Source organism: Ochlerotatus camptorhynchus, unplaced genomic scaffold (genome assembly GCF_037179485.1).
Source record: "Ochlerotatus camptorhynchus isolate MF236.1 unplaced genomic scaffold, CSIRO-AGI_Acam_v1.1 ptg000213l, whole genome shotgun sequence".
Classification (NCBI taxonomy): Eukaryota; Metazoa; Arthropoda; class Insecta; order Diptera; family Culicidae; genus Ochlerotatus; species Ochlerotatus camptorhynchus.
In genome coordinates, this window is record NW_027040703.1 from 2027582 (window position 1) to 2048397 (window position 20816).

The window sequence follows — 20816 nt, forward strand, 5'->3', positions numbered from 1 at the left end:
CAAACTTTTTCAGTAACATTTAAGAGTCCTTACCATTATCTCTTGTAATCTTGAAGTAATGAAATTGGTTTGTTAGTGAAATGCTAAATAAAACAGTAAAAAAGGTTATCTTCCACTTAATTAATTTTGGTATCCTACAATGTGCAGTCTTCATCGGTGTCATTCCCACTAAAGAACTTATCAAAATCTAACCCCCTTAAGTACTCATCCCTAGGTAAAAAAGTCAAGATCACAGGTATAAAAATGAAACTACAATGTGTTGAATCGGAACCTACCTAACTAATAAAAACCAAAGAGATAAGTAACTAAAGGAGAAAAATCTATTCAACTGTCTAATAAGGAAAATCCCAAAGGCTTGGTAGCCATCATAATGAAGTAATGAAATTGGGTTGTTAGCGGAATGCTTAAATAAAACCTAAAAAAAACGCTATCTTCCACTTAATTCCACTTAATTAATTTTGGTATCCATGACAGATACGTATTTCGACTACAATGTGCAGTCTTCATCAGTGTAATTCCCACTTATTCTTGTAATCTCTTATAAATCTCTCTCTGATTTCATAATTCCCTCAAACTGGTAATAATTTCCAAAAATTGGCATAATTTTGTCTCAGTTTTTTTTCTATGAAATTCCCTTATAATATTCTTCAAAATTTCCGTGGTACGCTCTTCAGAATTACCATAACATTCTTCTCAGGCTTATCCTTTGAACTGATTCGTAGGTAAGATCAGAATTGTTTTGTAATCCTCTTCAGTATTTCCTAAGTACTCAAGTACTTTGCCAAAACGGCCTCAAAAGTCTCCCAGAAATAGCCAGTTTTCTTAAAATTTGATAAAAATGAATCTCCATAGAAACATTGAACAGAATTCCATTGAAATTATTTTCACGATTCGTATCAGCATTCTCCTTAAGTTTCATCTTAAAAAATTTCTATGATTTCTCTTCCAATTTCTAACTATTTCCTTTCTTCAGAAAATCTCCATGAAATTGTCATCAGAGTTTGTAATAGACAATTGACACCGTCTTCAACCAGAGGTTGCACAGACTGCATACTTACACTTCACTGTAAACTATTTACAGAATTACCTTAAAATTCTTAAATCTAGGGCAATTCAGAATTCTTGTATTTTAAATAAAAATGCTAAAAACTATCAGATGCCTTTAAAATTCTCCTTAAAAATCTAATTAATTATCCACAAAAATATCACGAACATACTTCAAAGTTCTGGTGCTTGTCTAGATTCAAATGCCTTGCTAATTTTCCAAAGCTCAATTCATTGTTTTCAATCCTGAACAGTTTTCGATTTCTCTAAATTCTAAAATTAGGAAAAATCCTCCATATTAAGGTTTAGATTTGAATAAATCCAGGATTAAAAATAATTATAGCCAAAATCTAAACAAAAACTCCAAATTAAAAAAAAATCCTGTATCGATATTTTTAGAAATTTGAAGATTCGTTTCAGCCAATAGTCTTCAGAACATGTCTCAATTTTCATGATTCTGCAACCCATTGCAAACATGTTGTAACAATTCCATGCTGCAATAATGTAAAACGTTGGTGGCCTTTAATAATTAAAGTAGTAAGTTTGGCCTTTTATTTTTTGATTAGAGGGTCCATCAATTGCAGTGATATTTTTAAAGCAGCACGTTTAAAAAAATCTGGGAAAATCTTAAACATATTTAAAAATCTGGAAATAAACGTGATCTGTCAGTGTATCTGGCAAGACGACTGAAAATCTGGAAAATCCAGATAAACCTGGAATACTGGCAACGCTGCTTGCCATAGCTGGTGCTCCTACCCTAGTGAATGTCATAGGGCTTCCCTCGGTCTTGTCGGTGAAGGTGGTTTCGATTCCCGATCTAGCTAACAAATTTTCAAATTGTATTTAGCGTGAAATGAAAATAAAATACTGCAACTGCAATACTGAAAAGAACGTAATACTTAGTATAAAGCTTGACAAATGTCAAAATATAGAGATTTGTTTGAATGTAGATAAGTCAATCCTAAATCTATTGTTTGCTGCAAAGAAGCAAACAATACCTGAAGTATACATATTTTTACATCTTATGTTTATAATCATTCAGAGATTTTAAATCTGAGAGGATAGATAATATAAGTTAGTAAAGTTTATTAAAAAGTTTGAATTAAATTCATGTCAACTAAGATAGTATTAAATGCACAAAGCTGTTCTTTGTACTCCCTGTTAAAATGTGAGTAATATTAACAAAAGTCTATCGATCTTATTTCTGAATTCAATTAAAAATTACATGCTTCATATTAAAATTTTAAAACACTTTGATAAATTTTGATATTCCTTAGAAAGGCTGAAAGTCTCGTTAATAAAGAAAACTTAACTAAACTATTCCTTAGATATCGTTTCCGGAACTCTTGCGAGCTTCCATTTCCCTTCAAAGGTTACCTCGAGTGTGAACCAATCGAAAACTCATCTCCCAGTCATCATCATTAATTTGAAATTAATTCATACTGTTGCAAAATATGCATCCGAGATCGTGTGCAAGCCCCACCGACGACAGCTCTGCCCTGAGAGCTTTTTGCTGAAATTCATACAATGTCTCGACTGCCGATGCAACGACGATGACGTCGCGAAGACACTTCCTTCAAGAGTGAATTTCATCGTTGCAGTGATCATAAATTGTTTTCTTTTTTCTTTACGTCGAGTAAAGTTGTGGGAAAGTAAAAAGACGCGGGTACCATGTTTATGCTAATTGCAAACGGTGCCATTCACACTTTTATGGTTCTTCAGTATCAATTTTTCGCGTGTGATAAACGCCGGTGGCGGTGTGGTCGATCGCTGTGAGGATAGCGAACGCTTTGATGTTCTTTGTGGCTGATGATAAATTTGAGGCATTCCGTTCGCAATCATTAATCAATTAGGTAATTTATCACAAGCTTTTTTTTTCACTGTAAAGGTAATCGTACGGGTGGTGCAAAGAGAACAAAAACTTTGGCGCAAATTTTATTCCGCGATCTTATCGCCCGTTGACATTGTTCTGATCTGTCTGCTCGGGAAGAACTATACAAATGACGAAGACGTGCAGACCTGAGTCGCAGCACACCGGTATCAATCAACGTCCGGCTCGGGTGGCAAAGATCAAGATCGTTTCGTTGATCCTTCATCGTATCGATTGGTTCAAACGCAGGTGCAGGTGCTGGCTCTGGAACGACAGGATTAGCACGTCAGAATCTGTATCAATTGATGCGAGCGATGGAAAACCCTTAGGTTCTACTTCGCATCTGATATCGCAACGACTCGATACTAGTAATTATGCGCTAATTTATTACCATAATTTGCTGCTACTTTATGCCGCCGCCGCCAGAATAATCGATCAGTAATGATGATGATTGTCCTTATTTTCACACGTGTATTTTTTATCTTTTCGCTTACATAGGAAGAGCATGATAACCGTCCGAAAACATAGCTCTTCATCGGCGGTCAATCAAATACCGTTGGACTCACCCTTCAAGGTGGATAAGTGCATGCATTTTTTTTTTTCAAAAAGTCCAAAATTTCCGTTTCACGCGATCAATCAACTACATCTCTTGTATCAATTACTTAGCCTCTCAACCGAGTGGAGACCTGTGGCGGCAGTTGATGAGACCTATCCTCGTCTCCACTGCTATTATTGGAGATATCTCAAATGTGAAATCTCGAAATAATAATCACCTCGTCGTGGAGAGGTTGTACATCGATCGATACGGTGGAGACTTTCGCTGACGTGTTATTATTCACCGAAGCGGCTGCAGGAGAACTCATGGAATGACCTTAATCACTTGTTTCATTCCGTTCGCCTTCGTTCAGCGTACATACCTGATCCGGTCAATGAATTGGTAAAATGAGAAATTATGCGAAATTGGTGGGACAAACTTTGCCTTGGATTGAATAATCATAAGTTTGGTGAGTAGATCGAATGCATTGAACTGGAGCAGTTGATTAAATTATCTTCGCCTTTCGAAGACCTGAGAAAATGAAGCAGGTTGATCAACGCTGAAGCTTTCTACCTACCTTGTCGGTACAAGGAAGGCACTGGTCAACCCTCGTTCCTTTTCCCATAATAAGTAATAAGTAACTATAAGTAACGATTATGTTTCATAGTAAGTAGAAACATAATTTAAAATTACACATTAACCTATTCAATTGGCATTAAAATTAAATTATTACCAAGTGGCTAACAGTTCCACCCGAAAATCGTAAACGTCCAGAAGTGAGCCGTTCTCATTTGGATGAATATTGTTCTAGCAAAATTTGAAACTGGTGCAATTTCATAAGTAGCGGAATTTTGGCTAATGGGGCAATGTGGCCACCCAAATCAACTTAGTCAACATATTTTACAAACAATCTGATGTTGACTTAATGCCTGTAAAATTCGAAGAAAAATACTACTCATCATATTTTGGACACTCTGTTGGCTAACCTGAGCGGCCGTTTAGTTCTACTATCTCTTCATCTCTGTCGCATCTCGAGTCACTCTTTCCACTCTTCTTCAACTTCTGTTTGACAATTGCCCAATATTTCTCTCTTTTTCGAAGAAATCTACCCGTTGTCTCGATACTATCGACTGTTTGTTGTTTATGCAATCGATCAGTTCGTACCGAAGAAAACTCCAGTCATACCAACTCTCCCTCCATGGTCAAACCCTCGTTTGAAACGTCTTAAATCATCTAAACGAGCTGCCTTGAAAAAGTTTTGCAAACTGCGAACTGACGTGGCGAGAAAGAAATACATACACATTAACAAGCAGTACAAGCAACTCTACCTAAAACACCAACGTCAACTACAAAATAAGCTCAAAACTAATCCTACAAACTTCTGGAATCACGTGAAAGATCAACAAAAGGAATCGGACCTGCCCTCCACGATGTTCAACGGGGATCGAGAAATGTCTAATGTGGATGGTATCGCGAATCTATTCAGGTCACATGTCTGCAGTGTTTTCGTCAACTAGGAGCTCTCACGAACACGTTTCAGATGGAGCAAGTGAAGTTCCCATACGTTCAGCTGTTGAATCTCATCCACCTTTATCGAGAGATGACGTCCAAAGAGCAGGCTTTCGCTTAAAAATTCTTCCAATATTGGCCCTGATGGAATTTCATCTGTGGTGATTAATTTCGAACACCTGAACACCTCCTTAATCGCTATTAAGGCTATATTAAAGGAGATGAACGAATTTAAGGATTTGCTACACGCTATTACTAAACCACCCAAAATTTGAAAAGAATCCAGGAACTGACAAGATGACGAATGAATAACATCGTTCGGATTCAGGTTGATGTTGCCCGTTCGTCATCTTGTCAATCCCAAGTTTGTTTACTCAATATTAGAAAGCCCTACTTTTGACGGATATGAGTAGATCCTACTCAAATTTGGGCTGTTTAGAAGTAGCGTGCACCTCGCATTGCTTTTGTATGTATGTATGTATGTATGTATGTATGTATGTATGTAAAGGATACCACTCATTGTTGCAGGGCACAGCCATTAGACAATGATTTGTCCACCTCGTATGACTTGATCAAGTACGAAACCTAGTTATATTCAATTTACCATTGTATGAAGGGCCAAAAACGGAGGGTGGACCCGTAAGCAAAGAACCTGATCCACGGGAGTAAGAAGAACCTCCTTACAATTATAAAAAAGGTTCTAACCCGATACAGAACAAGCCATCATACGAGAGGATGTCCCAATGAGTGGGGAAAAGAACCCACTTTCCATTCAAGAAATGTTAACAACAGTGAGTTGGAAATTCTACTCTCCCCATCAAAATCGCTTCAATCAGACCCCTGATGGTCCCATCCCTAACCAATAAATGTATATGATAATATGAAAATATGTAAATGTATATGAAATTTATATGATAATATAAAATATGATGCGCGATAAATCTTATCGTTTCTGTAGTTGATGATTAATTTATTGTAAACACTACCGTCATCTTCCGTATACACTGTGATGAGCAATACACTCAACAAATGGCTGTAGTGTGTAAACGTCAAACGCAAGGGATTTGATTATGCACGCCACAAGTGGTGGTACTACCAACTAAGAAACATTTAAATTTACCGTTAAAAGTGATTTCTATGAACATTTTGAGAGCGCTCTGCCTGCCTGTTTGTGATCATATCTTCGCTATCGAGCAGTTCCACACAGATTCGCAATCGTTTCGGATCGACCTTTTACGATTATTATGAAACTTTGCACAGTTGTTTGTTATTGCCTAACATGCCATTTTATATATATGGTTCCCTAGTTTTGCACATGACTAACACTTGAAAAGGGCTTATGCAAAAATGATACGCATCAATAGAAAAAATATACATCTCGTGAACGATTTGTTTGATCAAGATGGTGTCTTGGAAGTAGTTGCGGACAAGTATTGTGCCTTCCAATAAAAATGATAAACTGTAAAAAAAAAATATTTTATCTACAAAAAAAATCAAAATTATCAAAAAAAAATTAAAACTACTCAAATTGCATATTATTATTTTTCTGACCAAAGCGCAGGGCGTTTACCTCGCACTGCTTTTGACCACAAACTGAGCAATTCCCATAACCCTGGTCCATACATCATCCTCATTCGTACAATCGCTATTAGAACAAACATGACTAAAACGTGGAAAAACTGAAATATAGGAAGGTCGAGCATGGATGATTCCCAAAATCTTGATAAACATTTCAAAAGGGCCTATCTACTTGGATCGATTCTCTTCATCGGCTTTCTCTTTTGATAAGCACTACTATGCAAACAGATTTCGTGCTACTTTCACCACATAGTTTGATAAAGGAGGTTCTTATCTAGCGTCCAAAACGTCAAATACAATGAGGAAAGGTTTTGCAGCTGAGTTTTATTAACGAAAGAGAGAGTCGATGTGTGTACTTTTATTTGTTATTGAAGTTTTAAACAACTTACTACAATAACTTTTGATTTTGTTAGTGTGTGAGCTGCGCACTCAGAGGAAGGAGTGGATCACCGATTAAACCTGGAGGAAGATCGAGGAGTGAAGAGAAGCAAAAGCCGCGATAGAGCGAGCAAGGACCCTAGGAGCCAAGAACGAGGCCCGTCAGCGGTATTCGGCTCTAGAGAGGGAAGTTAAGCGTTCCTGTATACGGGACAAGCGAGCGTGGGTGGACTCCCTGGCTGATGAAGGGGAGAAAGCCGCAGTAACTGGCGATATCCGCCTCCTCTATGATGTTTCACAACGCCAGAGCGGGGCAAGGATGAACCCAGGATGCCTGTGAAAGACGCGACTGGACAGTTGCTCACCGACCCCACTGACCAGTTGAAACGTTGGTTTGGGCACTTTGAACAACTTCTCGAAGTTTCAACGGTCCGCATAATCCACCAAGGGTGAGGCGCGTTACTCGCGTCAACACTGAAGCTCCATCATTGCAGGAGATAGAAGCAGCCATCCGAAGTATGAAGTCCAACAAAGCCCCGGGGGTCGATCGCATATCAGCAGAGATGCTCAAAGCTGACCCCATGCTATCCTCACAAATTTTGCATCAACTATTCGTCAATATCTGGGACACCGCGACTTTTCCGGCCGACTGGATGCAGGACGTCTTGGTAAAAGTCCCCAAGAAGGGGGATCCAACTGTATGCGACAACTGGCAAGGCATCATGTTACTGTGTATTGTTCGCAAGGTTCTGTGTAAAGTTATCCTCAATCGGATACAGGAGAAGATCGACGTGACTGTTCGACGACAACAGGCAGGATTCCGTGTTGGTTCATATTGTCACGCTCCGCATCATCTTGGAGCAGGTCAGTGAGTTCCAAGAGGCCCTATACTTGGTATTTATTGACTACGAAAAAGCTTTCGAGCGACTAAACCACGAAAACTTGTGGGGCGCTCTGAGACGCAAGGGAGTCCCTGATAAGATCGTCAACCTCATCGAAGCGCAGTACGAGGCTTTCTCATGCAGAGTGTTGCACAACGGAGCTTTGTCTGACCCGATTCGGGTAATCGCGGGTGTAAGGCAAGGATGTATATTATCACCGCTACTGTTCCTCATCGTAATCGACGAGATCATGGTTGGAGCAGTTGACCGTGTACCGAACCGTGGGCTGCTTTGGCAGCCTATCACCATGGAGCATCTCAACGACTTCGATTTGGCTGATGATGTTGCGTTATTAGCACAACGGTGCTCTGACATGCAGAGTAAGCTCGACGACCTTGTGGAACGCTCCTCTGAAGCAGGTCTAACCATCAACGTCAACAAGACCAAATCGTTGGATGTCGACACGGAAAACAGTTCCAATTTCACGGTAGCTAGACAGGCAGTGGAGAAAGTCGAAAGCTTCCAATATCTTGGCAGCCAGATAGCGTCGGACGACGGCACCAAGAGCGACATAGGTGCACGGATTAAGAAGGCGAGGGCTGCTTTTGCCAGTTTGCGAAATGTATGGAGAGCGAATCAGATCAGTCGACGCACCAAAATCCAAACTTTTAACTCGAACGTGAAGTCTGTGCTGTTATACGCCAGTGAAACATGGTGTGTACCAGCGGAGAACACTCAGAAGCTGCAGGTGTTTATCAACCGATGCCTGCGGTACATAATTCGTGCCTGGTGGCCCCACAATTGCAGCCTCTCGGGGTATGGTAATTCGAAGTATCTTTTTCCCCCGCAAGGATATCCACAAAGCCACCTGGAGATCACCTGACCAACACACAGAAAACCAAATCGATCACGTTCTAATCGACGGGAAATTATTCTCCGACATTTTCAACGTCCGCACGTACCGCAGTGCGAACATAGATTCGGACCACTACCTAGTTGCAGTATGCATGCGCTCAAAACTCTCGACGGTACATAACACCCGTCGAAGTCGAACGCCGCGAACCAACATTGAGCAACTACGGGACGCCGGAGTTGCCCAGGACTACGCGCAGCAGCTGAAAGTTGCACTACCCACGGAAGAGCAGCTTGGCGCAGCTTCTCTTGAAGATGGCTGGAAGGACATCCGTTCCGCCATAGGTAGTACTGCAGCGGCACTAGGTACTGCAATCCCGGACCGAAGAAATGACTGGTTTGACGGCGAATGCAAACTGTTAGTAGAGGAGAAGAATGCAGCACGGGCGAGAATGCTGCAACACCGCAAGAGATTGAATGTGGAGCGATACAGACAAGCGCGGAACAGACAAAACTCGGTTTTCGACTACGTTGGGCTGGGCACGTCGTAAGAATGCCGCACGACGACCCAGTGAAAATGGTTCTAGAAAGCGATCCAACAGGAACAAGAAGAAGAGGCGTGCAGCGGGCAAGGTGGATCGACCAAGTAGAAGGTGTCCTGCGGACCCTTCGCAGACTACGAGGCTGGCGAACTGTGGCCATGGATCGAGTAGAGTGGAGACGACTTCTTCGGACAGCAGAGGACAACAAGGCCTTAGCCTGATTGGTAAGGTAAGGTAAGGCCCCACAATTGGATCTCAAATTCCAAGCTTCATCGTTTGTGCCATCAGAAGCCGATAGAGACAGAAATTCGTGAACGGAAGTGGAGGTGGGTCGGCCTCACACTACGACGGAGCATAAACGAAATCTGCAAGCAAGCACTGGACTGGAATCCAGCAGGACATCGCAGCAAAGGCAGACCGTGGTGGCGGAGCCTAAATAGTGAAATTAAGAACGTTGACCGAAATTTGACTTGGGCATAGGTCAAGGCCAAAGCTAATAATCGCTCAGGATGGAAATCTTTCACAAAGGCCCTTTGCAGGTGGAGGTGCGCAGGATCGTTAAGTAAGTAAGTATTTTTTTTCTGAAAAGACAATCCAGTTTCCTACAACGTCGTCTCAGACGTTTTTTTTTGTTCAATTAGATGAGCCTTTTTTGTGTTATAATTTATTGAAGAATATCGAATACGCAGTTCAAAAAAAAATGAGCGTTATTCAAAATCGCCAAATTCCGACACAAACTTGATTCACCAGCGTCTGACTGAAAATCCTTAATAAAGACAACCAACCAATTTGATTCATTGGCTAGTGAACATTTCTGGAGTCCTTTTTGATTGGGTCGTATGTAACAAACGTAAACGAATTGACATTTTAATGCTACCAGACACCTACTCTGCTCATTTACTCTTCCTAGAGACAAAATTTTAATCCGCCACCTCATTTCAGTTTCATTTGCTCATCAAACAAATATTTGTCGTATGTGCCAACCGATCAAAAGCTCATGTTACATCCGTCACCTAAGTTCTATGGAGGTGTCAATCGTCGTATGTAATAAATTATGCAGAAGCGGTACAACAATAAAGGTGCAAATTTTGCAAAGCTCGGAGCGTGTTTTGCAATACACCTAATACATGGCCGGTCCCAACTTCTGAAACCCCTCTCCTCCCTCAACTACTACGTTATTTATGAATGTTCCCACTGAGCAACACTGAAAATCAGCAGCACACCATACAAAACGGGTTGGACAATTTCGGTATTTATTGCAATATTTCGCGATCAGAACATTTTAGCTTGAAATCCCTCCATTTAATTCTCCGTACATCTTTAATCCATTGATTGAATTAAGAAATTCTTGATATGGTTTTTTAAGATTTTTTGCGTTTTGTGAACGCACATTCATTATGTTGCATAAGAAAACGGGAACGGGGTGTTTCTGTGGTGATAAAAAGGATTTTCCCACACAGATTACAGTTTTCTGTACCAACCACTGAAATTATCAGACGGTTCCTCTATTTATGCTTTTAGATAAGCTATGAAAGTCCCTCTTACTTGGAAAATTATGCTTTAGAACGGTTTATACAACCCCAGTTTTTTTTTTTTGCTGATGGGGACGAGACATAGCCAGCCGTTCGATTGCATAATTAGTAGGAGGGACTTACAATGATTATCTCTTAGCAGTACCGTCGAGTTTTTTTTCAGTTCGAGGTACTGAAATTTGGTAGTGAGCGTTCAAAGGGGCCTACTTGTAATGTACGATTCTCTTCATCGATTTTCTGTTTACATTGCTACAGCTAAGCAAAACAATTCAATCTGAACATTGCATTAGGTCCTAAGTAACACTGACAAGATTCTCTTCGTCGACTTTCTCCTTGAATCCACTCGGCAGGTATTTTCACATATCGATAAAAGAAGTTTTTATCTCGCATATAATACAACAAACACAACAAGAACCGATTCTGTGCTCAAGTTATTAAGGCTGTGTTCCATTTGGTGAATGTTTACTTAAATTTGACAGATGGAAAATTTTCAAATAAACCTGCTTATCCAGCAGACTTATTGGCGTTGACGGCGACTCTGTAGCTCTTTACTCCTATGGTAAAATCCATAAGCAAACGTCAGACTGTGCGTGAAACATGGCGGATTTTGTACTAAAGGGTGATACGGTCAAAATTTGGTCAAGGGAAAACGCGTGTAAAACGGTGAAATCGTTTATTTAAAAAATCAAATTAAATTTCTTTTTCAAGTTCAATTAGTATAAAATTCAGGAAAAATATTCAGTTAGGCTTCCGCTTTTCCAAATCCAAATTGCCGGGCCTTACGCTTGACCCCTGCCATCAGATTTTGTACAGCCACCTTGTCCACCTTCTTCGCCGCAGAAAGCCAGTTTGCCTTGAACTGCTGCTCGCCCTTAGCAGTTTTTTTGGTCTTCTTTAGGTTCCGCTTGACAATAGCCCAGTATTTCTCAATTGGGCGGAGCTCTGGCGTGTTGGGAGGGTTCTTGTCCTTGGGAACCACCTGCACGTTGTTGGTGGCGTACCACTCCATGGCCTTTTTACCGTAATGGCAAGATGCCAAATCCGGCCAAAACAGTACGGAACAACCGTTTTTCTTCAGGAAAGGCAGCAAACGTTTATTCAAACACTCTTTCACGTAAATTTCTTGGTTGACAGTCCCAGAAGCTATGAAAATGCTGCTTTTCAAGCCACAGGTACAGATGGCTTGCCAAACCAGATATTTCTTTGCGAACTTTGACAGTTTCATGTGCTTGAAAACATCTGCTACCTTTCCCCTTCCTTTTGCCGTATAAAACTCCTGTCCCGGAAGCTGCTTGTAGTCGGCTTTGACGTAGGTTTCGTCGTCCATTACCACGCAGTCAAACTTCGTCAGCATCGTCGTGTACAGCCTCCGGGATCGCGCTTTGGCCGTCGTATTTTGTTTATCATCGCGATTTGGAGTCACTACCTTCTTGTAAGTCGATAGTCCGGCTCGTTTTTTGGCTCGATGCACGGTTGTAGACGATACACCCAGCTTATTTGCGACATCTCGGAGAGAGAGGTTAGGGTTTCGCTTGAAACTACCGGCAACTCTCTTTGTCGTCTCAGCGGCTTCCGGTTTTCGATTTCCCCCGATCCAGACTTCCTGGCTGTCGACAAACGTTCCCCAAACACTTTAATTACATTTGTAACGGTTGATTTGGCAACTTTTAGCGATTTTGCCAACTTTGCGTGCGAGTAGCTCGGATTTTCGCGATGCGCGAGCAAAATTTTGATACGCTGCTCTTCTTGCTTGGACGGCATTTTGACAACTGAAGAGTGAATTCCAAAATCAAAATAGGAGCAACATTCTACACACACACACCTTCAAAATGAGGGGTGTTCAGGTTTTTTAAATGCAAAATTGAAAGAAATATATATTGATATTGACCAAATTTTGACCGTATCACCCTTTATCCTTTCACTACACCGAAAAATCCCATATGAAACTATCAATCTTTTCTAGAAGAGACGAGTTTTCGACGGTGCCGTCAACGCCAATTTATGACAGACAAGGAATCAATTTTGACAGACGCTTTCTCGAAAATCAGCCGATCAACAACAGGGATTTTCGAACATCTTAATTTATTTTCAAAGTGTCAAATCTAAGTGAAAATTTTCCAAATGGAACACAGCCTTAGTATTTTTTTTTGTTCAATCGGTAGATAAAAGATGTACCGAGAACATATTGGAGGGATTCATGGCTAATTGATATCCCGACCAACTATGAAATGTTGCATAACATTGGTGCAAAATCGTGCACTCCGTTTAGCGTTATGAAGTTGAATCGCTGAGGAAACCTTATTTCTGATCAATCTCAAGGAGTATCAATTTCATGACCCAAGTAACATTTACAGTTTTATAGAGGTTTTATAGCATTCTACAAGCCTAAATCATGGTCTACAGAACCTTCATAAAACTAAAATTGTTACTTGGGGAGTGATGTCACAATCGTCCAAGATTTGTGTCCTAGAAATCTTGAAGTGCTAGGGAATATCAGCCATCATGACGGTCATTGTTGGACGCTTCAATTAATCACCTGAAGAAAGCCTTACTCATATATCATTGTTATTTAGGAACCAAATTTAATAGAATATGTATTCGCATTTTTATGAGGTCCTGAATTTGACTAAGTAGGAAATCCAAAATATGTACATAGGACCGAAATCATAGGTTACTTCTACTGTATGTTAAATCAATATCTAGAAAAACGCACGAGAATGTCACTACACTGCTTAACGTAGTCTACGTTAACCATGCGGTCGTGTCTTGTACACAACCCCACCATTTTTTTTTCACCAAAACAAAACACCTCGTTTCTCTAATTGACAAAAATATTACATACGACCCAATCAAAAAGGACTCCAGAAATATGCGGTGGTCCGTCGAATTCGAAGAAGGAAAAATAAAACCGATTTTAGAGTTGCCGTGAAACTACTCTATTCTATCATTAAAGCGTCCAAAGAAGCCCGCCTTGAAGGCATGGGACTGTTAAAAGAACAGTGTGTTTTTCTATTTCGCCGTGACAATACGTCTAAAATGGGAATTCCTTGATTTTTTCAATGCCCAGTATTCAATATATATGTCAGGATTACACTTGTTTTTTGTTAATTGTGTAAAACATTTACTCAGTAGAAAATCTGGAACATTGTTTCCTAATTTGGCGACGAATATTTGCAATTTTAAATAAATAGTAAAAATGTACAAAAAAGTATAACCGTACCGTGAGAAACAGGACATTCTTAAAATAATAGAAAACAGTGAACTACATTCTCATCAAAATATTCTTACTTAGCTCATAAATACCATAAATTCTGTATCACAAACGTTCCAAAACAGACTGGCGCACTTCAGCGCATCATTATCGTCCTAAATACCAAAAGCCCGAATAATAGATAATCGATACCGATAATACTGACTTTCATCCATGACGAGACAAAAAAACGCAGCCACGAGTATTTACATGTTAGTTATGTTGCGAAACAAAAGAATCAAAGCTAACAACAACAACAAATCACGCGTCAGGATCGCGCGCCGTGGCATCAAGTCAAATTCAGTCGGTGAAATACAAATATTACAATACCCGTACGTACATCCAATCTACACAACAGTGGTTCATCGGCTTCCGTTAATCACTGCCACCGAGAAGAATGGAAAAGAATAGAACCACAGAGTAACTTGAAATAGTCTCAATTTCACACATTGTTTACAACAATGGACATCTGACCAGCAGCAGCAGCAGAGCATCAGATTCGGAATTTCCAACCGAAATAGCTCTATTTTAAGGCCATCATCATACCACGCGAGAGTGCTCTCGTGATAAGCGAGTATTTAAGGAAATCAAATTCTGCGATGAATGGAGGCAAGCCAGAGAAAGAGCGACCTACTCGTGTCTATATGGCGTCGGACAAGATAGTAGTAGGCCATCATGCGAACGGGAGCGTGAGATGAGTTGGCATAAGATAGATCAGGGAGAGGCGGATCGGATGTACTGCAGACAATACCTTTATAGGAGCTTGTTTTTCGTTTTCGTGAATGAACCGATCGTCCATTACACAAGAGCCTTCTTTGTTGAGCCCTCAAGAGTGAAAAAAAATAGATAATTGATACCATCTAGCACACAAAGCACACTGTGTTGTTTGCTGTGATTTTATGGGCGCCAGCACCGGGTGCCAATGGAATTCGGAGCAATTTTATGTGAGTTAAGATATTAAGAATGCAATACAAATTGGGGCTGATTGGTCGATTAAGGATACAATGTGAGCCGAATACCCATTGCTCATGTGGTCCCATATGGTCTAGTGGCTAGGATATCTGGCTTTCACCCAGAAGGCCCGGGTTCGATTCCCGGTATGGGAAATTTTTAACACGTTAGTTGAAATTTTTTACTGAAATGTCAAATCTATTCGCAGATTACGGGACCATTAATAAGATTACCATACATAATTTTGAATATTTCTTAGAACATTGTTTTTATCGGGATCTTGGCTTGGCTTCTATATACTTCTGACTTACCTTTTGACTTACTTTTGACTTACCCGAGTGTAACTTGCACCAAACTTTCGAATGGTAATCACATTTTATGGCCCAACCTGGAAACAAACATATCGCCAGTTTTTCTTTTATTTTTGCATAAATGGAGTTCAGTATCATAACGATTCATATCAAAATATAAATATTTACAGCGCTCAATTGAAATAGCCAGTAACATATTTCCTCTGCACTGAAGATGACGAGAATCATTTGGCAAGATGAGTGTCGAGAAGTTGAAAACCAGTTGCATTCTGTATAGAGGGAGAGACTCAGAAATGCTGCTGTTTGATAAACTCTTCGCTTTTTCTCAGCATCAAAACCGGTAGGTGCGTGAGAAGGTGGAAACATTTAATCCTCTTAAGGAAATTATTTTTTTTATCAATATCTTATCTAAATATTTTCCTTTTGTGTACTTTCCGAGATGGGTGAGTGCGTCGAATAATATTTGCCGAAAGAAGTGGAACGAAGGGAGATGCTCGCCGGGGACTGAACTGTCCACTGGGAAGCTGCTCGTCGTGTCTTCCTGAGAGCGTGTTGATCGTGTCGTTTTTAGGCGACAGTAGCGGCGGCGTTTGCTCAATAATATTTGAACCGAAAAGCAAAATTCAAGAAGTGCATTAACAAGGACAAATCCACCAAACAGGCCCCAAGCGGACGAGCGAGAAATCAAATAATCGACAAATTGAAATTACTACGATAAAAACACGATAAGCAGCGGCTGTTAATTTGGGACTGGCAGGATGAGTTTTTGCTGTTAATATAGACTGTTTCGGAAAATATGAACACAGCTAACGATAGCTATAATTTCTCAAATTTTGCAATGGTACGCCCATACTAAGCGAATTATAACCGTTTGTTCTTTTCAAAACTATGTCTTACACACTTAGAAATTACAAACGACTTCGGTAATTTTTAACGCACATTCAACGACTGAACTGTTCGGTAAAACCAGGCCATTTAATTCGTTAGTTTTAAGACTTCAAAACAAGGAAATCTTCATCACAATGGCAATATATATACAAGGCTGACTGTTACAAAACTTTTCCGTAGTTCGGTTTTCCGCAACTCGACTGTAATTATATTTAGCTTTAGTTTTACATTCTGGCTTAACAATTATTAGACTTACAAATTAGTTTTCTAACAGTAACAATTCGGTTCGTGAGAATTCCAAGCCAATTATTTAGTTTTGAGGTTAGGTTATCTAATGATGATATGGGTCAAATTATTTATCAAGCATTTTAATAGTTGCAGTTAAGTACTCACGTTCGCGTACGATTCACTAAGTTTAAACTAATTCTATTGGTACTTCCATAGAAATACTTTATCTGTAATTGCACGCTTTATTATGTTTACATCGGTTCGCTATCGAAAAATATTCGACATTCGTCCGAGCTGAGTCGATGCTGAAGCGATCAAAAGGGCCTATCGTCCAAATTACGCAACACTGACAGTGTTTTGAAATTAAAATTAAATGAAACAGCCCTTGAAATTAGGGTCCAGCTGTTGACCAGCTGTTGAAAGTTCGGTAAAAAATTATCGAAGTCGATAATAATTTCTAAGTGTATATGGTGAATGTAATGTCACTTCTTACAAACGTCTTGATGAACTCCAGAGAACAATGCAGTATAGTCTAAATTAATATAAAAATAATTCATTACTCAGTCAACTAAGTTCTCACCAAACATTTGAAAGATGTTCCGTGGTAATAACATTGAAACCACGTTAAAGCGGTTTGGGGACAGAAGGTTGAATGTACAAAAGGTGGAAAGACTGAAGTTCGAAAAGCTGAAGTTCGAAAGACAAAGCACATAACATATGTGGAACTTCATGCAAAATAACTAACTAAAAGTTGACCCCTTTTGGTGTTGCCTCAGTAACTGGTATAGTTGGGCATCGATCTGTCAAAATAAAATTGTCATGATATCGTTCACAAAGGCCAATGTCGAAAACGTAAACAATGGCTTCTTTCGTAAATTTCTCGTAGTTCAAAGTCAATCTATGTAAGCCAGCAATACTATCAGATAGAGGGACTTTCCCTCTACATAATCATCGTGATTGTTTACTTGAGTGGTTTTTCATTCTCGAGAAATACACAGAAAAAGTCATTGTTTACTTTTGCGACATTGACTCTTATGAAAGAAAAGCAGATATATGGTTGCATGCTCAGTAAGCATTGAAGTTACGACGATTCTGTAACTCTTACTCTTATGGTAAAATCCCATAAGCATCTGACAATCTGCGCATGAAATCTAGCAAACTTTGTCTTATCTGTTCACTCCACCATGGTACCAGTAGACGCCGTCTCTTCACGCAAAGCTTGAGAGTATCAAATGGGATTTCTATAGGAGTGACAGGGTAAGGAAATGTCCACCATGTCTCATGTACAGACTGACGTTTGCTGTTGGGAATTTACCATAGGAGTAAAGAGTTGCAGAGTGGCCGAAAAGGCGATTTTTGTAAATTGTCAAGGTAATGCGGCCATTCATTTTTTTTTTCGACTAGCTCTACAGGGGGCTTATCAAAGGATTTTTTGACGAGTATTGTAATTGATTCTAATCAATTAGAAAAAAATTAACGAAAAAAAATGGTACATACATTTATGTTCTAAGTTTACAGATAAAAAATTTAAAAAATATACGCGCGCGAATTTAGCATTCAAAGAATTAAACAAGTCTTCGCGTGGAGTTTCCCCACTTTTTTGCGATAACTACAGAAAACAATACGTATCGCTTTCAAAATTGGGCTGTAAACAGTTAGCAAATAGTAGCTTACAATGAAACATCAGGATTCATCGTTGGGTGCCAGGTCATTGCATCAAATATCGGTGAATAATGTCTACTTTTTTAAATGCGACGTTAATATATGTTTTGCTGTGTAAAAAACGTGATGAATTTGTTAAATCCAGCTATATAGTTATAAATAGTTAACGATACAGAAAGGCATAAGTTCAGAAGTGCTAAGAAGTCATAGAATTATAAACCAGGTTATTATTATTTTATAACAATTGACTACCCCTTGATTCCCTTTCTCATTTTACAGCTGGTATAATCAATTTGACAGATCGATGTCTTTCTATACCACTTGAAATCACTGAAATGGGGTCGATTTTTGATGATCGAGTTCCATATATGTTATGCGGACAAAGACAAAGGGTCGAAAGACAAAAAAGTCGTAAGACAAAAGGTTGAAAGGGAAAAAGGTCGAAAGGACAAAAGGTCAAAATGACAAAAGTTCGAAAGGCCAAATGGTGATGTAAATATCGATATTATATTGAAAAATTTATGAGAAATCAAACTCTTATATTTTTGTTATTTATTTCGGAAAACTAATATGATATAGGGGAAATGGCTCTAATGTTGGCCTATGGATCTAAGATTGGGCCCATTGCTAAAAATCTGCTATTTATCAATTGTATCTAGATGAGCGCGTCATTGGGACGGTTCTAATGGATATTTTTGGTTGCTATTGAAAATTTAGTCGATTGCTGAATTTATGTATGGGTCCAAATTAGGGACACTTAGGCCGATATTACATACATTTCCTCTATTATAATCTTATAATTTTCACAGATTTTTTCTTCTTTAATGTGTGAGCAGTGCTTTAAAGTATAAAATATCAACACAATTTACTTTTCTTTAATTACACTTACTCTTAAAAAAAATCAGTTTTGGGATTTCAAGATTTCGTTCTTTCGTTTCCGCATATTGTCGTTTCGACCTTTTGTCTTTCGACAATTTGTCTTTGGACCATGTGTCTTTCGACCTTTTGTATCTAGACCATTTGTCTTTCGAACTTTTGTCTTAAGACCATTTCTCTTTCGACCATTTGTCGTTCGAACTGTTGTCATAGATTCTTGAGGAACAAATACAGATTTATACGAATGCGGAACAAAGAAAAGACAAAACGTCGAATGACAGAAGGTTGAAAGGACTAAAGATCAAAGGTACAATAGGTCGTATGGACAAAAGAATGAATGATGAGAAGGGGGACAAAAGGTTGAATTATGAGAAGGGGGACAAAAGATCGAATGATGAGAAGGAGAATAAAAGGTCGAATGAAAAAATGGTCTAATGGTTGAATGGACTAACTGTCGAATGGTTTAAAGAGGAATGAAAGGTCGAATGTCCCAATCAGTGATGGATCACTCCTTTGGGGCTGTTTCGTTACTTTTTATTATAGAATGCTAACGTAAAATCCAGTTGAATTTTCAGTTAACCCATCGTAAAAAAGATACTGTAATGCTATTAATCTTCCTATCAAACTTCGGTACCGTAGAGCCACATTCTTTGTTTTCACTGACGGTGCACTCGAGAGCGTGGTGTGGCTCTGCGGTACAGAAATTTTGAATTTTGATAGGGAGATTAATAGCACCAAACTATCTATTTTAGGATGGGTTAATTGAAAATTCAGTTAGATTTAACGTAAGAATTCTGTATTAAAAAGTAATGAAAATGTCCCAAAAGAGGAATTTTGAGTGTAGTAATGTGGATGATTCCTCACTTATATTTTTTGCATGTTTAGCATTTAACGATTGCATTCTGCTGAGTGAGCTGAATGAGAATTTAGCAGAAAGAATCACTTTTTATTTTCTAGTTTTAAACATTAATTCACACATTGCCCATATAGTATTAGAATGGACAACAGTATTATACTGTATCACATAAACGTGCGTTTTTACACATTCAATCCGGTTCTCCCTCGGTAGAGAAAATTTTTCGGCTGCATTTCAGTTTGTCCCATATTTCTTCTACTACAGTCAGTTGAAAGAACAAAAGACCGAAAGGCCAAAATCTGATGTAAATATTCTAAAACTGAAAAGTTTGAAGAGATACATGATTTTATGCTCGTTCTTTGAAATATGGTTATCTTTAACAAAAATTTTTTTAGGATTTCGACCTTTTATCGTTTTGACCTTTTGTCGCTTCGACCTTTTGCCCTTTCGATCTTTTGTTATTTTGACATTTTTTTCCATTAGAACATTTGTCCTTTCGACTTTTTTGTCTTTTCGAACTTTTGTCATTTCAACCTTTTGATTTTCGACCTCTTTTGTCGTAAATACTGCCTAAGCTTATACATCAAAAACCTCCTGATAGTCCTGATACAGTTAAAGTGTGAGTGAATAACAATTGTACGCACACGATCTTCAGATCTATATTCCTGTACCAACGGACGATATCAGAAAACTGATTACAACTATCAATCAAGATCTTAAGGTCATTGAGCTGTGGGCTAAGGGTAATGCTCTTTTCCTCACTTGACCAGGAGAAGACAGTTTTTAATTTTTTCAGAACACTATAGGGGAAATGGCTCTAATGTTGGCCTATGGATCTAAGATTGGGCCCATCGCTAAAAATCTGCTATGTATCAATCGTATCTAGATGAACGCGTCATTGGGACGGTACTAATGGATATTTTTGGACGCTATTGAAAATTTAGTCGATTGCTGAATTTATGTATGGGCCCAAATTAGAGGCATTTATGTAGGCCGACATTACATTCATTTCCCCTATTGGCTAGCTTTGTATTTGCTTTTCGTATCAAATTGCGAGAGTCTACGGTCCATCA

The 20816-nt window shown here is 39.1% G+C and overlaps 1 non-coding gene across 1 annotated transcript; it reads left to right on the plus strand.

Moving 5' to 3' along the window:
* Positions 1-15005: 15005 nt before the first annotated feature.
* On the plus strand, positions 15006-15077 carry TRNAE-UUC (transfer RNA glutamic acid (anticodon UUC)). The gene has a single exon. It is a non-coding gene; the product is annotated as a tRNA-Glu (tRNA).
* The last annotated feature ends 5739 nt before the right edge of the window (positions 15078-20816 follow it).